Source organism: Talpa occidentalis, unplaced genomic scaffold, assembly GCF_014898055.3.
Source record: "Talpa occidentalis isolate TD23 unplaced genomic scaffold, MPIMG_talOcc4v2.1 talOcc4.4, whole genome shotgun sequence".
Lineage (NCBI taxonomy): Eukaryota > Metazoa > Chordata > Mammalia > Eulipotyphla > Talpidae > Talpa > Talpa occidentalis.
This window is the reverse complement of record NW_023604295.1, coordinates 72,615,945-72,629,616: the sequence shown is the minus strand read 5'-3', so window position 1 is coordinate 72,629,616 and position 13,672 is coordinate 72,615,945. Positions and strand designations below refer to the sequence as shown.

At 35.3% G+C, this 13,672-nt stretch overlaps 1 non-coding gene across 1 annotated transcript; it reads right to left on the bottom strand.

Moving 5' to 3' along the window:
• Nucleotides 1-11,166: 11,166 nt before the first annotated feature.
• LOC119258375 (U1 spliceosomal RNA) lies at nt 11,167-11,330 on the bottom strand. Its single transcript, XR_005128237.1, has one exon. It is a non-coding gene; the product is annotated as a U1 spliceosomal RNA (small nuclear RNA).
• Between the last annotated feature and the right edge of the window lie 2,342 nt (nt 11,331-13,672).

Below are 13,672 nucleotides of genomic sequence, written 5' to 3'. Positions count from 1 at the left end.
GTTTTCTACACATTTTTAAATCAAGTTGATTTCTTTTTGTTGTTGTTCTTGAGTTATGTAAGTTCTTTATATATTTTAGATATTAACACCTTATAAGATTTGTGCTCTTATTCAGTAGGTTGTCTTTTTTGGAATGATGTTTACTTTCATTGATTGTACAGAGCCATTTAGTTCAATGTAATTTCATTTGTTTATTTTTGCTTTTGTTTCTCTTACTATTGGAGTTGATTATACAAACACATTACTACGATAGCTAATGTCAAGTAGTTTGCTGCCTATGAATTTTATGTGTTTATGTCTCACTTTCAAGTCTTCAATCCATTTTGTTTTTTTTTTTTGCATACAGTTTACAAGAATGGTCTAGGCTTATTGTTTTGCTTATGGTTTTCCAGTTTTTCTAGTACTGTTTATTGAAAAGTCTTTCCTTTCTTCAGTGTATGTTCTGCACTTTTTATCATGAATTAGGTGTCCATGTATGTGTGGTGTTTTATTGGTTTTTAGTTCTGTTTTAGTGATCTATGTGTCTGCTTTAGTTATAAAACCACACTATTTTGATTGGTATAGCTTTGTAATATAGCTTAAAGTCAAGGAGTGTGATACCTAATTAGTGTGATTCTCACTTACAAGTTTGGAAGTAGGAAATAATAGAAGGCCTAATGCAGATTTTATATGTGTTGTCCAAATACACATTAGCTATTTGTCAAGAATATAGCTGTTTTATCAGAATTGTACGTAACAACTATTCAATTCCTAAAGGATGGAACTAGACTTAAGAATAGTATGAGACCATGAAAGTCAGTGAACTATAGATAGATATAGACATAAATGTATCTGATTTATTATAAAGTTTATAATTCAGAAACAATAAGATGAAAAGAATGCATAAGATAAGGTGCATGGGATGTGGCTAAGAGTTTGTATGCCTGCTTTACAATGACCTCCCCGAATCTCCACATATTTACCAACCTGGATGATCTGGCCCTTTGCTATATATGTCTGACTTTAATATTAAATTTGACTAACCCAAGAATAATAGTCACATATTTTTGAATTGATATAGAAAATTATATGAAGAAATAAAAGAGACCAGAATTTTCTTGACCTGAAGAGATGTGTGGATCAGAGGTTTTTATAGGGTGCAAGGACTGAGGGATATATAAGGTTACAATGGTCTTTGGCAAAACCATTATTTATAAATTGCCACCTGTAGTGGAAGGAGTCTCAGAGTGGATTGCTCCTGTTGAGTCCTTGAAGATCAACTTAAAATATTGCTTGATGTTCTATTACGAGATGATTAGAAACTAGATCTGGACAATGAAAGAGATCTTCATTCAAGGGTGACTTAAAATAACTGAATCAGTAGGAAGAATATCTCTCAGAAAACAACTCACTCAAACATCTCGCTTTACACAAAGAAAATTAAGTTTGGAGAGAGGTAAAACTATATTTTCCTGTCACACTATAAAGAATCTTCCTAGGAAATTTCATATATTACCTGCCATATGTACATCACTCACAATGGAACCAAGCAGAACTTCCCAGCTTTCTCTAAAGTCTTATACTTTTTTTTTTTTAAGATTTATTTTTTATTTATCTATGCAAGCACTGGATACAGTCAGAAGCACAGGAGGGTGAGAGAATTCCCAGAACCAGAGCAGGGAACAGAACAGGCAGACTGACGAAATTCACTGCTTAGGGGAGCAGTGGGTAAGACAGGAGAGGTCTGTTGCGCCATGTGGCACCCTCTCTGGAGTCTGGGGATAGAACCAACACTGCAGAGGCTGCGGACAGCTTTGCAGCCCAGGGCTCAACCGCTGCGCCACAAGGGGAGGCCCTAAAGTCTTATACTCTTCTGTCGAGTTGAAATTCCCTTTCCCCATTTTGATGCCTGAAAAATCCTGTGTTACTCTTTGGGGGTACAGGACCAAAGGTACAATGTATCTTCTCAATAAAATCAATAAGTAAACAAATAAATAATCTGAAAATGAGCCACTTCTCCATATAATTGGTAATTTCCATGTGGCAGTTGGAAATAGGTGTGTCTATAGCTTGGAAAAGTTCAAAACCAGGGAATGTGATTACAGCATTGTTTGGAGAAGAATTTTGCACATTCAATGGACTCCTTGTCTCTGGCTTTCTTTCTAGTAACAATTTCAAGAAGTAGCTCAAGAACTGTTCATTACGTGTTTCATGTAGTACCCTCAGCTGACTATGCACAATGGAAAGGGTCAGGCATGAGTGTTTGGCCACTAGGCTGTGATTCAGTTTTGAAGAACAGAACAGGCTAACAAGAAATGTGTGTTCTAGGGGCTTCCCTGGTGGTGCAAGGGGTTGAGCACATCCATAGCCTCTGCAGTACAAATTTGATCCCCTACCAGCCAGGGAGCTACCCACATGGTGCAGCAGATCCTTTCTGCCTTGCCCACTGCTCCCCTCAGCAGTGTATTTCAGTCAGTCTGCCTGTTCTGTTCCCCATTCTGTCCCTCGTGAATCCTCTCACCCCACACACACCTCTGGCCTGTACCTCAGTTCTTGTATGCATAAATAAATATAAATCTTTAAAAAATGTGTGTCTGGATTGTGATATGTTGGCTTAGTTAGAAACTTCTCTGCATGTTTTAATTTGAAGAATGTGGGGAATGAGGTCAACTTTGAGTGGTATTCTGAATTTATTGTGAAAATTAAAATCAATAGAAGCAAGCAGTGACTTTGAGGAACTCAGTTACCAAAACAGCAGAAAACTTGGATAGGAGTAGTAGACAAAGAATTTTAATTGGAGTATCAGAAAAAAAAGATGATAAAAGATGGCCAGAGGGACATGTCCATGGAAACCCTATTAGAATTGCCAGAAGAGTTTTCTGGTTTTCCTTTATTCCCATATATCCATAGGTAGATCCCCTGTTACATGACATTAGCAATCATATCCCTATCTCTTGCAGCTTTGTGTGTGGACATTCATGTTCAAATTTGAGATAACAAAGTTTGTCTATATTATGTTTCTTCTGTTAAACAGCAAAGAAGTAACTGATTAGAAAATTGAAAAATAGAAAATTGGACATTAATAGATATATTTCATTAGCAGTGTTATTACATTTTGTCTTTGATGACTCAACTACAAAACTTCATTAGAGAAACATCAAATCAATATTAAAAAATGATTAAACTGGGCCTCCCTGGTGGCGCAGCGGTTGAGCGCTGGGTTGTGGAGCTGCCCGCAGCCTCTGCAGCGCCGGTTCAAACCCCAGCTGCTCCCCGCCCACAGGAGGAGGGTCCCACATGGCGCGCAGACCTCTCCTGGTGCCCGCTGCTCCCCTCAGCAGTGTACTTCGGTCCTTCTGCCTGCTCTGCTCCCCGCTCTGGCTCTGGTGAATTCTCTTGCCCTCCTATGCTTCTGACTGTACCCAGTTCTTGCACAAATAAATAAATAAAATAAATTATTAATTAAAAAATGATTAAACTAAGAACAGTATAAAAAAGCCTTTTATTTTTTATGGTAAAAACCTAGAAATATAACTTTGTTTAAAATTAGTAAGCATGTTTAACACAAGAAAAAATGAGATGTATAAGATTAGGATTATTATACTAATAAAAAATACTAAGGTATGAAAAAGTATCACTAGTACCAATAAGCTCCATGTTCCTACTTCCAGTGGATATTCTTCATCCACATATTATTCACTATATGTTGCCATTTTTTCTATAAATAAAAACTCAGAACTTCTACTTTATGCTATTTTGAGAATTAGATGAGGTAAGACATATCAAATGATACAAATATGTGTGATAAATTTTTGGTTGACTTATACCACCCCTAATGAAGCATAAAAATGAACCCAGACAAATTAAAATATATTATTAAGTTACATTAATCTTCCTGAAGTAAGAATCTAATAACTTTTAGAATTATATAAGGGAAAATTTATTTGGCTGTAATTAAAATTATGTTCTAAGTCAAGAAATGAGGATAATCTATTTTTCTATTAAGTTAATGAGACTAGTAATAAATAGTATATTTGATTACAAATAAAAATAATGCATATTCTATTTTAACAGCATATGAAAAATGAGTATTTCACACAATAGAATCTGATTTGTATAGTCAAAGATGTATATTACTTAATACTATAATAATTAGGAAAGCAATACACTTAATTTATTTCACAACAAATTATAATTAGAAATGTAAATATCCCAATTAATAATAGAAGGCACAGGAATTTTGTTACTTCATAAATAGGAGCTAATTTAAATATATTCATGCACTGTAAACTGTTGCTTGGTTTCTGCTCAGAGTAATTAGGCAACCATGAAATTAAAGGGAATAATTTGATTACATTTACCATCACATTATAATTTTTTGGGGGGGTTGGAACTGGAGGAGAAACAGATAATAGAGTCTAATATTTTCTCTTTCCACTGATTTAGTATGATTTCTCAAAATTCTTTTTTATATTCATAGCTACATAGATCTGCCTGATTCCATACACTTTACTTGTTATACTTTAATTAAACACAATTTCTAAAATAGGTTTTTCTACTATCTCCAGTTTCTTGACAATTATATGTTGAGAAAGTGTAATTTTTAAAAGGTGAAAAGGTTTGGCTAACTCCCTTTCAATCTGCCTCAGTTCTCACCTTCCCAGTGAGACCCGTAAAACAAATCCTGCAGTCCAGCACCCAGACCCACCAGCAACACTCAACTCCCCTGGCACTGGCTTTGTCTTCTTTCTGAAGTGTTTAATATAGTGAGATATACTACATAACTACTGGTTATGAATGGTCTCCCTCATGGTGAGCATCTGGACAGCTAAGCTCTTTGTCTTTTTACAGGTATGTTCCAACCTTATTTAATAATGCTTACTTAGTGAATGAATATACTGGATAGTAATGTTTCTTAAAGTCACATCTTATTATTTATTTTATGGCAATGAAACATGAAAACATGATGTCAACCATAGTATATTTTAAACTTGGTTAGAAAAAATGGTTGTTTAGCAATTTTAAAATATCTCAGTTAATCCTGCGCAACCTAAGAAAGAAAAAAAAATAATCATGAATGAAGTTCATTTTAGAAGAAGTACATTTTTAAATGAAGTCTGTTCAATGCTTCACATTTAAAGTATTTTGAAATAAGGAAAAAGCAAGTTAAAATGCCTGAGAAATTCAACCTTATTAATTGGTTGACAATTTTAATGGAATGATAGCTATCAATATTAAAAACATATCCTCATGGAGGTCTGGGGCAGTGGTTTGACTTCACATGCGGGTAACATAAATGGTGAATTTAGAAAGCATAATAATAATGTTTTTTATACTGTGCATCTAGCTGAATGTAGAATTTCATCCCATCTGTGAGAAGAATGCTTACATTAAAATGAACTGTGGTTGACTATTGTACAGAAACAACAAAAGGATGTTTTTCTCGGGATGGGGGGAAGGTTAGGAGGGAGGATGTTCATACCTGATGTGCAGTGTGTGTGTGTGTGTGTGCGCATGCCTACAGTCTCCTAGAAGTTGGTAAAGAGCTTATAGCCTCCCTGATTCAATCTGAAACCTTTAGAGGTGAAAATTGCCAGTTTTATCAGAGAGAAAATCTTTGCCCTTTCATTCCGTTTGAATTACAAACATAGCCATAGGACCAGAAAGGCTGGGGTGAAAGGGAGTTGTTGACTGTACAGTCAGGTGTAGTGTCTGCAGTGAGGACCATTTACCATCTGATAACAAATTCAGAAACTACAAAACAACACTCCTGATTCTAGTATTGGTGTATCGTGTGACTTCCACATTTCTGTAATTTCTTTTTTAATATCCTGTCATGTTTCCTCTAATTATGCACAACAGCAGCCTTAAATTAAAATGTCCTGTGTTGTTAGCTCTAAGGAAGAAATGCATTACAGAAAGAGCTTTCAACTTTCTGGGCAAACCTGGATAGGAAAAAAAGTCTTACCAATGGAAATTACATATAGCAGTTGCCAAAAAGGGAGAAAATTCAGTGTAATGCTAGGACCAATAGTAGCAAAGCAAAAACCGGATTATGCCTGAGAAAGGACCCAGCACTTAAATATTTCCACTATCCATTTGTAGTTTGCCCCAATCTCTATCACTCTATGTTAATAACACTGTCTAATTTATATATTTCTGTTACTTGTCTGGGATGTGTGTTTATGGACGATGTTTTGGTCAGTATGAACCCATGGTAGGACCTATAAAAGGGATTTTAAGTAGTCAGAAAAACTACAGTTCAGAATTGATTCCAGAACAGAAAATAAATGAATAAATGAAGACCTTGTGCTTCTCCAGAATAATTGCCAAACCTTTGTTTCTAGAACTTTTTTTAACTATAATTGGCCTCACACATTTTATTTTATTTTTTTTTTTAAGATTTATTTATTTATTTATACAAGCACTGGGTACAGTCAGAAGCACGGGAGGGTGAGAGAATTCACCAGAGCCAGAGTGAGAAGCAGAACAGGCAGACTGACAAAGTATGAAGTACACTGCTGAGGGGAGCAGCACGCGGCAGAAGAGGTCTGCACGCCATGTGGGACTCTCGCCGGCTGCTGGCTGCCAGCTTCGCAGCCCAGCACTCAACCGCTGCGCCACTGGGGAGGCCCAGTCTCACCCATTTTAGAGGGGAAAAATCAAACTGATCTTGCACAGAAATCCAAACATGAGTTCTAAGTTCTTCAAAGAAATGCAAAAATTACCTTATATGATGACGTATGGACTTTATCAAATTATAAACACTATTTCATCCCAATGTCATTATTCTTCCTTCAGGACACAGTGGAGTGTTGAAACAAAGATGAGTAATAACCTTACTGTTAAAGAAAATAAGCCTTGGCCCTGAGCCTTACTAAGTGTCAATTGACATTCAAGCTCCAAAACTACCCACCATTTTCCAGGCAGCCCTGTGAATAGCAGGCTTATTTTCCTTGAGAGCCACTTGGAAATTTCCACAATGACCTTCTGGGACTGCTCTTTATCACAACTGCTCTTGCCCCCCTGACCCTGAGCTGCCTCTGAAGTTTCACCTTTTAGTCTCTACCAATCTGGAGCTCTCTTTTCTCCTGCAGCACTAAAGTGCAGTCGGCTTTTGCTGAGATAGGGGAGGAGATTTCTGCTAGAATCACAGCATCTAATTAGGCAGATTGGAGAATGTGCCCTATTAGTTCCTCTCTCAGAAATCATGTAAGAAGCCACAACAGGTTGGGTCAGCCCTTTGTGTCCCTCAAACTGCCACAATTCACAACTGCACAGCTGTCAGGAAGCATGCAGTATCAGATGGTGCAGCTCAGTGGAGTCGCTTCTGATGGATTTTTTTTTTTTTTTTCCATAGCACAGAGTGTGATCCAGGAGGTTAGAATATATTGTAGTGAGAGCTGAATATTTTATATGTCTATTGGTTTATCCTAAAAACAATCATATGCCTTGCCTATAATTTGTATTAAGAAAGACCTCAATGAATGAGATGTTTTAGAAGCTTATAAAAGTAAAGATTCAAAAGAGAAACACTTCAGAGTTGGCTTTTGGGCCATAGATGCTTTTAACCTGCCTCCAGTGCTTCTGAGGTAAATATCATTAGTATCACCCAAGGACCATGCATCAGAATTGCAAGTTCTGTAAGATTTACTGTATAATTTCAAGATTTCCTTGAAGACAAACTTGAGAGCTTGTTGCCTTTGAACGTTTATTGCTGTGTTCACCTCTGTTCCTGGGCAACACAGAGCTGCCAGCCTGTGCCCATGTGGGGCGACTGACTGATGTTTTCCCATCTGTTCTATTGTTGTTGTACAGGTTCAGTGGCATCTACCTGCTAGGATTTTGACTGTTTTCTAAGCTTCTCTCTTCTCCTGGGATATAAATTTTTAATTGTCCTACAGAACTCTTTCAGTTTGACTAATTATTTAACATGAGCAAATAAATTTGGAAAACCTGCATTTGAAGTGATATTCATATATTTACATTTATTGAAGGAAACTATAGATGCCATTGCTTAAATTGAGAGAGTTGCTACAGATGTAGAGACGAAGGACAATTTTTAAATTCAATGGCCTGATTGTTAAGCACCCTTACAGAGCAAACAGAAAATGGATATTATGTTGATGTTTGACTGATGCACTTAATATTTTTTGTTGCATGGTCTGATAAGAATTTTTATCACATCAAGGCTACATTTTTAATGTTGCTAGGGGCTCATGGAATGCTTTTCTTCAATTTTATTTTATTTTTTCCTCTCTAATATGTCATATATTGTCAAGTAAAAAATGAAAAGATGTATTTAAATAGCTATTAGTGATGTTGACTAGTTTATTGACTGTTGCTTTATGTTTTTGTTTCTCAATCTATCTCCACTTCTAACTCCATCCCATTTTTAAGATACCACACTGATGGCTGTGCTTGTTTGTTATTATTTGTTTGTATTATGGTTATTTATTGGTCACAGTTTTTCATTTTAAATTTTGTTTTTTGTCATTAAGAAAAAAATAAGTGTTCTTGAGTTTAAAAGAATAAATCCTCTTTGAAATAAAAATGTTAATTGGGGTTTTGATCAAGAAATCTTTTGCACAGTGGAAGCAACATATGCAAATGGATATCCCTTCAGAAGTCACTCATTTTTTGGCCTCCCTGGTGGCACAGCGATTGAGCGCCAGCCACACTTCGAAGCTGCCCGCAACCTCTGCAGCACCGGTTCAATTCCCCTCCAGTCAGGGAGAACCCCACATGGCACAGCAGACCTCTCCTGCCTCACCCAATGCTCCCCTCAGCAGTGTCTTCAGTCCGTCTGCCTGTTCTGCTCCCTGCTCTGGCGAATTCTCTCACCCTCCTGCGCTTCTGACCTGTACCCCAGTTCTTGTATAAATAAATAAATAAATAAATCTTTTAAAAAAGTCACTCATTTTGGGAGGATTTGTTTCTTTAATTTGCTAAATTATTCTTAATGCTGGCCCTCATCCTTGTTCCTAAAAGAAGAATGCAATTAGCATTTACTGGGATAGTAGGCTACACCAATCAATTAAGCTAATGTATCCAAATTTAATAATAAATTTTGTTGACATATTGGGGAGTAAGAAGTATGTGCACATATTTCTGGTATCTCTATAAGTTGGCTCATACCCTGAGGAGAAATATCTGGCAATACCTATTGATATAACAAATTTATACACTCTGTGACCAGCAATTCCACTTTTGGGAATTTATCCTTCAGATATTCTTGGCACACACACACAGAGAGAAGACAAATGTTCAAAGTCAGCCAGTGTGGCATTGTTTGCAATCGCAAAGTATTGGAAAGAACCCAAATGTCTATCAGCAGAAGTCTGCTTACATGTATTAAAGCACATCGATAGGAAATAATATTGGGCAGCACTAAAGAAGAATGAGAGATTCTATTCATTTGTGGAGAAAAATTAAAATTTACATAATGAAATAAAAAATGGCCTGAGAAAGCATGAGATAAGTCAATTTTATATAAAAGCCTGAAAAATAATAATAAATGCTTGTATCTGTCTATATTTGCATAAAACAACCATGAAAACATACACATACAAAAAATAAACTGTTATCAATGGTGGAAAATTGGATTCAGGAAAATGAGGGACGAAATGAGGAGTAAGAGTTCTACTTTACTCCATTTTGGTTGAATACATTAAATGTTATACTTATTACAGAAACACACACACACACACATACAAACACAATTGGTTGGGTTAGAATGAAGATAATTTATCAGAAATTTCAGGGTAAATCTTGTTATTACAAAAGCTTGGTTCTAAAGATATTTCTGGCAAAATGGAAATATTCATATTTTGATTACAATATTGCTTTCAGTGTAGTTATCTGTCAACATTCATTTATTGGGCTGCCTTAAAATGATGTAGGTTATTAAATACAAATCACACCTTGAAAAATTTTATTAAAATAGCTTTGTTCTGGACCTCCAAAACTAATAATAACAGTAATAATAATTTCATTTTATTGATGTGTATTAATCTTTATTTTAATTATATGTTAATTATATGTTTTACTATAGTGGGTCATAGAGAGACCATTATATCAATTATTGATTGTCTTTAATATTTATTTCACAAATAGATGGCAATAAATTTGCTAAGGCACTCTGATTGTTATTGTGTTTAATCTGATTTTCAAAAAGAATGTCCACAATGGCACCCTAAATCTTTTAATCTAATTCACTTTTTCAAATAATTTATCATCACTTGACACACTACATGTTATTAAGTATCTGTCCTCTTGTTTTAGAATGTAAGCTCCCTGAGGACAGGAACTTTCTTTAATTCACTGCTCTGTTCTTGAGATCTAATGTTCCTAACATGTAGTAGGCTCTATGGGCTCTATATAAATACTTAGTCAATTACTTCTTAATATATGGATTGAAAAATATGTTATAAACCATACTTTTCCAATGAAGTCATCTTAGATAGTCACATATTCTTGTTTATTAGCTCTAAACAGCCAAGGACTCCTCCAGCAATGAAATGAATCATCTTGTCTTATTTGAGTTCCAGAGGAAGTGTTTGGTTAGCATTTATGGGGGAAAACATGCCAATAATTGGAATTGTACCTTTAGCAAAATGACATCCTTACCAAAATGAGTCAGGCAGATTGGAACCTGTTTATGAATTAAACTGTTCCTTGCTAACTCACTTCTGGGAATAAATTTATTAAACACCAGTTTTGCTAGAAACCGTCAACTATTTAAGTTGTTTGATTGCTTTCATGTATAGTCTTTCTTCTTCTGTTTGTTTTAATTTTGCATGTGTGTGTGTTGATACATGTGTATTTTGTGCCCATACCTAAAGGTGAATGTGTGTATGTTAAAAATGTATAAAGGATCTTAACTAGTGAATATTTCATAATCGTTGCGTACTTTGCTTCATTCACTCAAATATGTGCTTACCCTACACATTTTTATCAAGACCTAATAAAATCACATGCCATCGGTGACATAGGATAATCAGTTGGGAATAAGGAAAGCATGGTCCTGACATCAAGAATTTATGTAATTTACAAGGAGACAGATAACATTCTTATAAATACATAAAATCAACAAGTGCTAAGCGCTAAGATAATATGTAAAATGTATTCAAGAATTAACTGTACTCAGTGCTATGGCAAAATATGCAGCACTTTATTTTATTTTGATAGGAGAATGAGCCAATGCTGCCCCCCACTATCACAAATTGTGCATTAGATTGTCTCATATTTTGGGAAATTGCAGGGGTCTGTGTATTTGGGGTACAATGGTGAAGCCTCACCCTGGGAAAACCACTTGGGTGACAATGGCATCTCCCCTGCCAGGTAAATATATATATTTATATGTAGTGTTTTAAATGAATGATTTGTGGGATGATGTGTGATGATGATACTTTCAGTAACATGGACTTGAGTGTACTCTCGAGATGACATTTTAAAGCAGAGAAACACAAAATAGTGGTTATTGTGATGATTCCTTTTGGAAAAGTATACAACAATGAGAAATTAAAGCATAATATCATTTATACTGGAAAGAAGTTTACAGTTTTTAGAAAGACAGTCTCTCTTCTATGGAGCAAATGAGAGAGAAAGAGGTAGCAGAGTCAGTTGGGTCTGGATTTATCATATTAAGGAGTTTGTGTTTTATTCTAAATATAGTGGGAAATATTTTAGGTAAGAAAGAGTTATTAGTTATTATGTGGAAAATTGACTTTAAAGGGAAGAGTGAACGCCACATGGCTTGTTTGTATCCTAGAGTACTCAGGAGAGCAACGGTTATGATTTTTTCTGTGTGAGTTAGGGTGCTAGAAACAGAAGCAGTTGAACTCAGTGTATATCTTGAAGCAAGGGTAAATATTTTAATGGATTGGATGCAGAATGAAAGAGAGGAAGATAGGACTTCAAAATGTTTATTTTGCTCAAATCAAAGTCTGAAAATGGGGAAGATAGGTTATAAGTCTGTTTTGGCTTTAAGTTTGATATACCTATTGGAGACACAATCAGAAATATTAAATGAAAATACAAAAAAAATGACACTGGATTTCAGGAGAAAATCAACTGAAGATATTAATGAAGGGATGATCAGCTAATATTATCCATTAAATAAAACTTATAGATGACATTGCAAAGCATTAAACTAGGAAGAAGAGAAGATGAAGAAAGTTATGTGAGAGGTTTGAGTCTTTGGTATTTCAACCTTCAGAGGTTTAGAAGAATTTTAGAATGTAAAAAAAGTTACCTGAGGAAGAATAATATCAGGACAGGCAGTAGGTATCAAAGCTCCCTAGATATCTGCACCCTATGCTCATTGAAGCAATATTTACATTAGCCAAGACTTATAACAACCTAAGTGCCCACTGATGGATTAGTGTATAAAGAAACTGGAATGTGTGTGTGTGTTTCTGTGTGCATACACACACATGCATGCATATATGTATAAAATATAGTATGTATTTGTATATGAATATTATTCAAAATTATAAAAGAAAGGAATTCTGTGTTTGAAACAATGTGGTTGAAACTTGAGGGCATTATGCTTAGTAAAATAAATATAAAAGACAAATACTCTATGACCCCATTTACATATGGAATCTAAAATTCCCAAATCGTAGAAGCAGAGAGTAGATTGGTGGTGTCACTGGGTAGAGATGGGGGGGATAGGGAAATGATGGTCAAAGTGTATACAATTCCAGTTATAAGATTATTAAGTCCTGGGGAGCTAATATATACTATGCTATCTATAGTTAGCATTTCTGTATCATATATATTTGCAAGTTGCTAAGAAGTTAGATATTAAATATTCTTACCACAAAAGAAATAAAAAAAGCATTATGTGAGGTGATGGATGTGTTAACTAATCTTATTCTGGCAATCATTCAGCTACATCTATGTGTATCATATCATTATTTTGTACACCTTAAACATAAAATGTTAAATGTTAATTGTATTTTAATGGAGCTGGGGGAATACCATAGATAGAACAAAGGAAAAAAAACACCCTTAAGTATGTTGTCCTAGAAGCCAAATGGAAAAAAAAAAAAACATGCTTTTAAAAAGGATGGAGTAAGCAGCTGCATTTAATCCTGCAAAACCTTGAATAAGTTGAGATTGAGGAATGACCATTAAATTAAATGAGGTTTTGCTATCTGTCAATCTTGATAAAAGAATCTCTATGGGCTTCTTGGGATTTATGGCTAATTAGAATGTATTGATGAAATAAAGAGAACAGGAGACAGAGATTTTAGATAATTATATCAACACTTCTTTTTCGTTAAAGGGTGATAGTGATGTCTGTATTTCCTTTATCTATTGCCTTGTAAAAAAACTCTTCAAAATTCAGTGACTTAAATCAAATATCCATTTTATTCTATCTCTAAGTTCACAGCTGGTATATGGGCTGATCTGATTCAATAGAGCTTCACTTAAGTCCCCAAGAGATTCGCAGGGACTTTAGGAAGGCTGAGCTCAGCTGAGTCCTCTTCTCTCCATGCAGACTCAGTACCTCGCAGTGTCTTCAGAAAGATAGTCAGGCTTTTTCAATCAACATACACAATGGCTCAGGGCTCCAGGAGTGTATGTGCCAAGAGATATGAATCAGAATCTTCCAGTGTCTTATAGCCTTAGCCATGAAACTCATGCAAGGTCACTTCTGTGACATTTGATTGCTCAATGCAGT